Source organism: Patagioenas fasciata, chromosome 2, assembly GCF_037038585.1.
Source record: "Patagioenas fasciata isolate bPatFas1 chromosome 2, bPatFas1.hap1, whole genome shotgun sequence".
Lineage (NCBI taxonomy): Eukaryota > Metazoa > Chordata > Aves > Columbiformes > Columbidae > Patagioenas > Patagioenas fasciata.
The window spans coordinates 27,598,962-27,609,907 of NC_092521.1; positions in this window are offsets into that span (position 1 = coordinate 27,598,962).

Sequence of the window (10,946 nt, forward strand, 5' to 3'; positions counted from 1 at the left end):
TACCCTGCTCTTATATTCACCCATAGGCGTTCACTATGACTGCTTTTGGAAGAAAAAGATATTGAACTAAACAGATTTTGCATCCAGACCTATATTGCTGGTTTTATGGTTCCTTTTTAACAGATTATGAGCGTGAAGTGTGTTCGATTAAATCTTGTGAATGAAAGTAACGGATATGACAGCATGGAATGGAAATTGCTGATCCAGATGATAAGTTGGTGTCATTGCCATGACTTAGTAAAATGATTGTCAAATGGGTTTAAGAATGCTGCCTATAAATAATGGCTAAAACATAAAACTGGATGAGATGCCTAGGATCATAAGGACAGATGTATATTAGTATTTTATCCAGTAACAGTGTATCTTGTAATGGAGAAACAACAATTTATTTCAAAATAAATGCAATACTAGCTCTTTTGCAAAGCTCAATAGTAATATGTAATGATGTGGTTATAGTTCCAGCTTGCTTGAATTTAAGTGTGCTGCTTAGTATTTATAAAAAAAAACGAGGGAGGGACAAAGAGGCTGGGGTTAGAAAAACACCTCTGAGGGCATGCTTCTTATTTTTCTTGCAGTATTTCATAGGGAAAATGATGTGGCTGATGGAATTTTAGGACTGATTGGAGTTGAACTGTGTGAGAAAGAAGTTGCTGTCAGGCTTCAGGGTCCAGGCCAAATGGCATACAGCATTTACCTTCACAGAAAGCTCAGACTGAATTTCTAGTATTTCCAAAGCAACATCCCTAAACTTTCCCTGTTACTTAATTAAGTCTCTTACCTAGTGATACTGTGATACCTATATATAATACATCTTTCTTGGCATACTTTCAATTTGTCTAAAAAATAGTGTAGTTGCTTAGATAGGAAATAAGTATAGAATTTGATTTTTATATTATCTACCTCTAAATTTTGCCTGTGTAGTATTACTGGAATATTTTGGGTCCTCTTTATTTTTTGTAATGTGATTATCATATTTTTCTTTGGATTTTTAAAATTTTTTATCTGTAACATACCACTGTGTGTATTATCTGCCAGTTTCTCAAGTTAAACTTTTGAAATACCTTGAATTCTTACCTATTTAAGGGATGCCTTTACAACATACTGAACATAATTTCTAACCATTTTGGAGAGATAAAGCATAAAGCACCTTGAAGAAATGAATGTTTAATAACAGGATTTCTACTGAATATCAGTTGGAAAGGTGTAAAGTGTGTCCTGGGAAGCTCCACGAGGTTGTAGCCTCTCACCCTCAGCCGTCTGCCCCAAACACCCACCAGATGGGCCCATGGAGAGCAGCAGGTTTTCACAAGAGTTCTCTGGCTGTATTTCACTGAAAATGCAATCACCCTAGGAGTGTTTCCTCCAGAAATCTGAGTCTGACAAACTGGCATTCTCTGATTTCCACCCCCTCCCAAAGTAAAAGCCAACAAAATTACCCAGCTAACTCTAATTGGTGTTGGAGAGGGCTGAAAGGGCATACGGTGCTATTGATAGGTCATGTACTTCTCTTACTAAGGAGTGAGAAAACAGTACCTTACATTCCTTTTAACATAAATGCACACTATTGTTATTTTGATGGTAAGGTCAATGAACTAGAAAGTGTGCTGTACGAATTATTTAACTTGCCTAGTGTTTTCCATTCTCTGAGTTTGAATTGTCTCATTTCTGTTTTGATGCTTATAATGTCAAACATTAACCTTTTAGATCAAAATTTTCCATCCCAGGTGGCTGTCTCAGGCCTATTTTCTGTGCAGTTTCAGTTTAAATAGTACTGTTTTTCCAGGAATGAGAGCAGGGGAAAACTGTTTATTTGTTTATGCTTAAATAAAACCACACAGCCAGAAAATTCCAGCTGTCCCTGGCCCATGCTTTGGAGCAGTTTGGCAGGATCAGCTGGCATTATGTCAGGCATGTTTTCAATTCTCCTGTGAAACGGAGCTGAAATATGGCTAAGTTTGGAGACTCCCGATCATTACCTACCTGACCTCACAGCAAAACAATGAGGATGGATAGAACCTGGGCTATGAGCTGGTCTTCTGGAGTTACTCTTTGATACCACCACTGTCTGCATCAGTCAGTCCTGTATCAGGTAATGGGAGCTGGAAGACCCGTAGAAGCAAGTGACACTCTGAGGTGAAGAGCACACTTGTCATCCCCACAGGTCCCCTCCATCAGCACTGTGCTATGTGACCAAGGGACCCTGGAGTTCCTGGCAGAAATGCCATGAGCTTGACAGCACCCAGGGACATTCTGCAGGTCCTAGGAAAAGGGGGAGCCAGTATAAACTTCAGAGTTAAATCCACCCCCCAAGGGCCAAAATAACTAAGAAACAATAACTATTAAAACAAGGGCAATCTTACTTTTTTTGCATTTTTTAAACTATAAACATGGAAGTGTCACTTAAAAAGTTGCTGTATTTAATGTTATATTTAGATTGTCTAAACTGGACACTAGAAAGCTAAAGGAGCTAAGCAAAATCGTTCAAAATGCATGCACAGTACAAAACAAAAAAATCAAAGCCTGCTACAAAACAGCATAGATTTTCCTCAGAGCTCTGGCTGATGAAACACTCATCACTGAAAGCGTCACTGTATACCCACTGTCCTATACAGAGCTAACATGAGAACTGTCCCCAAATTAATGAACGTTATTCTCATTAGAAAAACACTAAAGTCTCATTTACATTTGCTGAAGAGAACAGATACTGTAGGTTTCCTGAAAAATCATAGAATCTGCATTTCTATTAAAAATACTTCCAGTTTTGTTTAAAATGCCCTGTCACCAGTATTGGGGGTGATTCACAATAGACTTCACTGAGTGATAGATTTGCAGCAAATTAACACATTTTGTGATTGTTAATAGTTAAAAGAAGACACAACTTTACAAATGTATTTTTCTCCCCAAATTTGAAAACTATAATGTAGCAGCTATTACTGATAATAAAACCTCAGATGTGCAAACATACTGTGATTTATTTTGCAAAGACAGAAATCATGTAGTAATAATGCAGTCCTGGTATTACATCTGTGGCAGGAAGCCTAACAAGAATGCTTCTTCCTGATTACAGAAGTAAAATTAGTGACACTAACTTTTTTTCTTCATCTTTGTTTTAAAGCAAAAAGCAGAAAACATAATCTGTTTGAATACATTTTTAAGCAAATTTCATTAAATCAGAACAAAACCACTCTGCAGACCTTCTGTTTCAATTTAGTTTAAAACAAAATTTTAGTGCAATTTGCTTTATAAAAAAACACCTTTTTTATTTTAGAAATGCAAGCTGAAAGCTTGGGATATATCTCTTTTTGGGAGATGATAGATGAAAGCTTCCCATAGTTTCCTACCTGATGAATTATACAAAGAATATTGTTGCCTCCTGTCATTCAGGCTTTGTCAAATGAACTATTGAATTCTCCTGTGCTTTTAGCATTAAGACAGAGCAGGTCAAGAGTGTGGAGAAGCCAATGTCATGCTTCACTGCGTGTGGGAAAAGCCGTGTTTTCTGTCACACACAGACAGGGTGGCACTGCCTGGGGTGTGACACTGCCCTTCTCTGCAGCCTGGCTCTAACACCAGCCAGGCACTAGCACAGCCAGGTGAGCAAAACCTGCTAGAACTGACAGAAAAGACAGGATCACGATTCATAATCTTGTTATGCTCAAAATAGCTCATGTATTTTTAATGCAGCATTAGGTGTATTGGACTGTCACTAATACTGATTTTGTTTTTGAGAGTAGGCAAAGGAAGAAGAAAATGGTAACATTCACAATTTATATACTTATATTGGTGAAATTCAATTTACTTCCCTACTAGGATTATCTGCTTTTAGTTTCACACTCATAAGCACACAGGCTGGCTGAGCTAGAAGGCTTGAATGGAATTTTCAAGTAACAGCAGATCCTAATCTTAAATAGCTTGAAGGAAAGACTTGGTGTGAGCTGATTTAATGAGATATTTATGTGAGCTAACTGAATCCTGAGTTTCCTATTTCATTATTATTTATGGAATCTCTGTCCTCCTTCTAAGTCTACAATATTTTCTAAATTGATGAGGAATATATGCTTTAATGAATATAACCATTTCTTTCTCTTTAATATTCTTTGACTAGACTGATATAACATTTTCTGTTTAGTATAACTATCTATAATATGGTTTCAGTGATGGCTATACTGCTAACTTTGCTTGGATTCAAGACATCAAAAGTTAGGATTTACTTATCCTGCAAAAATGGTATTGCTGGTAAGAGACTGAGACCACTGAGGTCCTTGGAAGATGATTTCCAGGAGTGACATCGGACTGAACAACAAATTCCCAACCCAGGGCAGCACATACTTAATGTTCAGGATGGGATAATGACACCCGTGTTTAACTTTCAAAACATCTAGCCCTGGTCGTGCGGGGATGGAGAGCGGGTTGCAGCAGCTAACAAGCTCCTTTGTTTCTCATTGAAACTGATTTCTGAAGAGTAGGAATAGCTTTCTGCAAAGAATGGCTGAGAATACTCCCTCAGTGCTTTTGTGCCGAATTAAAAACTTTGGATTAAAAATTAAATAAATCTAAAATCTAGTTATATTTGTTCATGAAACTGCAGTTAATACATTATGAAAGAGACTACCCCAGAAAAGTTCAGGTTTCTCATAAACCTTTGTTTTAATTTGTAGTGGCAGTTAAAAGCATGAAAAGTCAAATACTTGCCAACAATCCTTTTTTTTTTTTTTTTTTAAATTTACAACCTTTGAGGCTTTCTTGTCTATTTCTCTTAACTGCTGTTTCTCAGATGACTTGAGTGCACCATGTTGGTTCTCTCATGCTAGTTTCCACAGCAAGAGAATGCAGTTCCACACAGTGAAGCATGGAATGATGATCTTACTTATATTTTGACTGTCTTCAACAGCACACACAGCAACCAGATGATCTCTGTGCTGTAGCTAGCTATATGCTGCAGACTCGGTTTTAGGACAAGACTAAGGCTCCTCTGCTGCCTCTTCCTTGTCCTGCTTCCAGAAGGATGGGGAGTGTGAACTGCAAAGAAGCTGCACAAGTTCTCCCGGTCCTTTTCCACCATTGTAAAGTCTGTTGAACATTACATAACACATTATCTGTCCTGCAGTATACATATAGGTGCAAAGCAGAAAGATAGATATGTGCTGAAGTTATACTGACTGCTGCCTTGATAGCTCATTGTTACAAGCTACTAGATATACACAACCACTTAGAACAGGGGTGTCAAACTCATTTTCATCAGGGGCCACATCAGCCTTGCAGTTGCCTTCAAATGGCCAAATGTAGTGAAAATTAGTTTGACACCCCTAAGTCATTGAACTGACTTAAGACAGATACTGACTTAAAAGCTATAGAAATATTACTCCCTTTTGAAATAAATTAAAATTTAAATGACAATACCAGTAGGAAACTTTATTCTGATTCCTTATAAATCAGCTATACCTCACACCTAGAAAAACCTAAATGAGGTCAGAATTATTCTGTTCCAATATTTGGCAATTTGCATTCAGTAATTCTACAATAATAAATTCAAGGTGACAAAGCAAATCTGTTTTTCCAGGGTGCATGACAATGGATTCATTTACAAACGATTAATTTTCATTTAGGTCATTCTTACCCTCATACGTATATACACACATCTGAGCACTTAACAGTTTTATTATCTTGAAATCATATTTCCTATCTGGCATGTAAGCCAAAATTGTAAACATTTTTTCCCCACAGCTATGACATAAACAGATTATTATCTCAATCCAGAGAAACATGAATGCATAATGTATGTAATTTTTATAATTACTACTCTTTTGCACGGCTAATGTGCTTCCTTATGTCATGCTCCAAATTTTGGTCTTTTTTTTCCTGTTATGCCCTTGGTCCTAACTGCTTTATACCCATTTTACTGTATCTTTATCAGTACAGGTTTTGGTAGCATTTGCTGAATCATGCTGATTCAGTCTGAATCTAAACGTAGCAATGTCTTAGTCATAAGACTCTGTGTATTCCTGGTATTAAAATCTATAACAACAATCTCAATCAGTGTAAGAACTAAACCCGATTCCCGTGACTGAAATACTGGAAAGCAAAATTCTGCATTCTAGTGGAGGATAAGCTGATTTCTCTCGCAGTTTCATTTCAGAGTCAGAGACTCACTTCAGCATATACAAAGATTTTTAGGTCTTGTAATTCAGCTATGATAGACATATCACATGTTAGAATTCAGAGTAAAGGAGTCTATACGAATAACAGGTGAAATTCTGGCCCAAACCCAGAAATAAAAGTGCAAAACTTGCAATCAATTAATTAGGCCACAATTTCAGAATTTCAGTCTCCCAAAGCAAACTTGGCTCTTCCAGGATATTATCAACTATTAAATGTGGCTCTTTTCCTGTGCACATACAAAAACACAGAAGAAATGTATGTGGTTGACTTATTTAATCTGTTTACTATTAAGTGTATGTGTACATACATTATAAGACTTTGTTGTTCTACATAATGATGGATATGCATGAATTTATATTGATTAATGTAGGACCACAAATCTTTCCTAACTTCTTTTTCTTATGCTTTTGTTAATACAAAAAAATAAGCAAAGAGTAGGTATCTTGATTACTTCCTGATATCCTCCTTTATATACAAAGTTAGTTCATGAAGCTGTTAGCTTGTTCCTTCTCTAGGGATCAACTATCCCACAGCATCTTATTCCAGTACCCAGTGCAATCCCAGAAAAATAAGGCTCTGCATGGGAGGTGTGCCATGCCCTTATATTCCAGTTCCTCCAACAGAGGCACAGTTTAGCCCACCAAACCAAAATGGCAACTCTGAGAAGGGTGCAACACCTGTGCTGGTGCAGGCAGTGAGAGCAGACCCTGCTACCCAGGTAAAACCCCTGTGACACAACAGAGCCAACAGGTTCCATGGCTGTTTCTGCCTGTTAATTCACCTGACAGTCACTTCTGGGATCCCCTTCGTGAAGCAGGTGGTTTTTCAGAGCCTACAGAATAAGGTCAGTTGAAATGTCAACGTTTGGTGTCTGCGGCTCTTGAGAATATTCAGTTCCTACATCCTGAATGCGCTGTTCAGTTTAGGTCCAGTAACCAACTCCCTACTGCTGTCAGGGATGAGAGATGAGCAAGGCAGTTATCCTGCAAAATAACAAATGTTTAATTTATTGTCTTTTATATACTTATTTATACAATTATTTTCATTTGTCATTTGGGACTTTTTTGGTACTTGTATGGTGCCTTTAAGCCATGTTGTCAAGATTTTTCTCCACGTTCACAGAAAACAGAGATTTTGAAGACAAATGTTGAGAATCTCTTATAGTTAGTGATCCCATAAAATTAATTTTGAATAAAAATACAAAATCCTAATCCAAAAGAGGCACGGCAGTTGGAAGAAGTGAAAGAAGTTTTGTTTGTGAAGAAAATATATTTCCATACATTAATGTGTACAGCATTATATGCTGATAATATCATATTCAAACCTCTTTTTAGTTACATATGGTAAGCGCTAAATACAGCAACAGCTTCCTACTTCAACAGTTTTTCTAGTCAGAAAGAACACAATTAATATTCTGAATTCTCCAATCCATTGAAAGAACAACATCAGTATAGTAAATAGTTCAACTTCAGGAACAGGCAGGGGACAAAAAAGCTTTTGCATTCTTTCCCTATGTTGCTGTCACAGGACAAGTCACTAATTTAGCTGAAGTAGCCACTTTACCAACATACAACTAAAATATTCTGTGTGCACACATATGAATTTAACACGTATATTCTTGTCTCTCAGTGTTTGTTCTGTTAACTAATAAAAGGATACAACATTGGAAATAATGCCTTTTTTTTGCTTTCTGATGAAATTACTTTGAAAGTGGCTTTAGAAAAATAAAGTACTGCTAAATAAAACACAATTACATATGCAAATAGGCTGATTATATTTGGCTGCACAACTGAATTACAAATTACACTGAAATTGGCCTTTTAAATGTGCATCTACAAGTCTGAGCCCAGGCTGACCCAAGAGTCCTTTCATCTCAGCACAAAGCCACTACTTTGCTATTAAGTGCCAATCCCTTGCAAAGGTAAAATCATGTGCAATTACAATTACACGCTCATTTAGATGTGCAACTGCTCATTTTTACATGTGCAATATTGATACAGTCTTCCATAAATGTTTTATGCTTTCCTGAACCATATCTAGTAAAGGAAGTAACTGTGACTGTGTGGCTTTCTGCAATCTACAGCCTTTAGGAGCACAAGCAAAATGCTAAAAAAAAAAAAAAAAAAGAAAAAAAAAAAGAAATCTGATTAGTTTGCTAAGTAGAAAAAGCCAGTTGCTTTGGGTGTGGGTTTTTTCTATAGATACGCATTTTGCTTCCACAGCAACAAAACCTGTAATATTTATATTTTGCTATATATAATAAATCTCTCTTGGCTAGACATGTCATTAGCTCTTGAAATTAAGCATTGTACATATCAAGTATCTGAGAGAACTCTAGATTATCACCAAGCAATGTAAGAACATAAACACCACCAAATGAAGTAGAAATTTCCAGTAGGATAATTACCAGCACTAGGCAAATCGGGAGACAACTGATAAAGTAGGAAAAAACATTAGCTTATGTTTTCATTTCCGACAATCAGAAGGAGGATTCTCTCCAGGCACAGGCAAAATTGTTGAAGAGAGCAGGTTGCTGGGATCTGCGAAATGGCCGTGGTCCAGGGCTCCCTCTGCCTGCTGGATGGCTGGCCTCACTACTGCTGTTGGTATTGCCAGCTCATGGGTGGCAGCGTGTGAAGCAACAGCTATTCCTGCTGGGATGGTCAGTGCCGCAAAAAACAGCCATTACCACCCCTAATATTTCCATCTATCCAGCAGGCCCAGGAGCAACAAGCTTTCTAAAGACCTGGCACACTCCATTTGTTTCCGCTTGACCTATTTCTGCTCCTGCCCCTTCTGCTTCCCTGACATATTAAAAGCAGCAGCCCAGTCTACAGACCCTATGAAATATCTGAATGAGGTTTTTTGCTGTTTAATTCGTCCTTAGAATATGGATGCTACAAACCTGCAAAAATACCAGAAGGGTATGTACTTTCACATCACCGTACATGACACCATTTCTGGATGTCAACCACAAAAAGAATTGTGTTGATCCTGTGCAAATTTGGTTTGCAGCACCTGGTACTCTTCTCTCAAAAAACACAACAGCCCTGTGAAAATTGTACCTTTATCTTGGTTGCCCCATTGCCTTTCCTGTCAGTAACTGTTCTGGAGCAGCAGCAGACATTTAATATTTATGTGCACTTATATATTAATAATTGATAATTAGTGCTGATTTTGCTAAGGGAAATGGTTGACATGAATAAGGGAGTAGCTGTTTTACATGATAATCTTGTGAGAATAGATGATGGGCCAGAAGAAACATGATATGTCCGAGTATAAACTAATTCACTTGGGAGAAATTACTTCCAACGAGTTAGCAAGTATGCAGATGCATTGCATCAGTGTCTGCAAAAAGAATGTGATGGTGCACTATGAGCGAACAGTTCTGGAAACTAACTGGAAGATTATCTGTTATAAGAGAAGACTATAGGAGAATGACGTATATATTAGCTTCTGTTTCAGGGACAGTATTCAATTCTGCATACATGACTTCAGAAAAATAAAATTCAGAGAATGCAGCAAAGAAGAACCACAATGCTTAGTGGAACAAAAACGTCTTTATATATAACAAATCAGGATTGTAAATCTTAACATTGCATATTAATAACTGAACACCTATTATGTAAGTACTTGCTATTTCTATAACTAAGCTGCATACTTGATGTTAGCTACCTATTCTGAACGTCTGGAGTCAGAGTTAGTAGCTGCTACAAAATACAAAACCAAAAAACCAAAACCACATAAAACCCCTTCACAAAACCAACCAACCAGCCATGCCCACCCCCCCCCCCAACAAACAAGCCAACAACAAAACAAAACCACAACTCAAAATTTAACAAAAAAGTTAAGGACTTTTCATTAATGCACACTGATGTAATGTAAGTACAGTGACTACCTGCAATCTAGCAAATTAGCATCAGGGAATTTTAGTCTGCTCCTCTGGGAGTTAGCGGGGCATATCCATTGTTATTTTTATTATGTGTTGTAAGAAGAAATACATTTCAACTTCATCATCACTTACATCAACTTCGTCATCACTTACATAAATGACAAGCCAGTGGCCATTCTCTGGTCCCTTATCCCCATGTAACTGGTTGGTGCAACTGGGCAGGTTGACAAGGTCAGTTTTCTGATTCACAAACCACACTTGACAGCTTCCCCAGGCCTGTGGATTTTTCTTTTCCTTCTGGACGAGCTTACTTGTGGAGGACCCATGGCTGTGTTCAAAAGTCACTTTTTTTTCCCCTAATTTCCACTGTAAGGCCCTGACAAAACATGACTATACTTTGTAGCACAGAGTAGTTCTAACGATAAATAAACTTAATTTTCACTGGAGTGGGGAAATCTCATTAACTACCAACAAAGGTAGGGAGGAAAAGTATGTGGAGAAGTGCTTTCTGTTCAGCCAGTAAATCACCCAGATGCAAGCTGACTCCTGAAGTCAACTCTTCATGGGCATTATAATCGAGACCAGAAATCACCCTCAAGGACACTGGACCCATGCCTCAGGGAAGAGCACTGGCCGTAGGCACCCTCTCATACAGACCACAGGATTCTCCCTCAGCCAGCAGGTTTCCAACTGTTGGTGCTGCTGGTGGCCGAGCTCCTCTCTGCACAAAGAGGCAACGTACACTTCATTATTGAGACACACATAACCACAACCAAACACCAAAAAGCACCCTCCCCAAAAAACATAACCACAAACCACTCAGCAACCTGAAAAGCCACCACTTTGAAGGCAAGTGTGGAAGGATCAACTACAGCTTACTGCACAAATGACATCG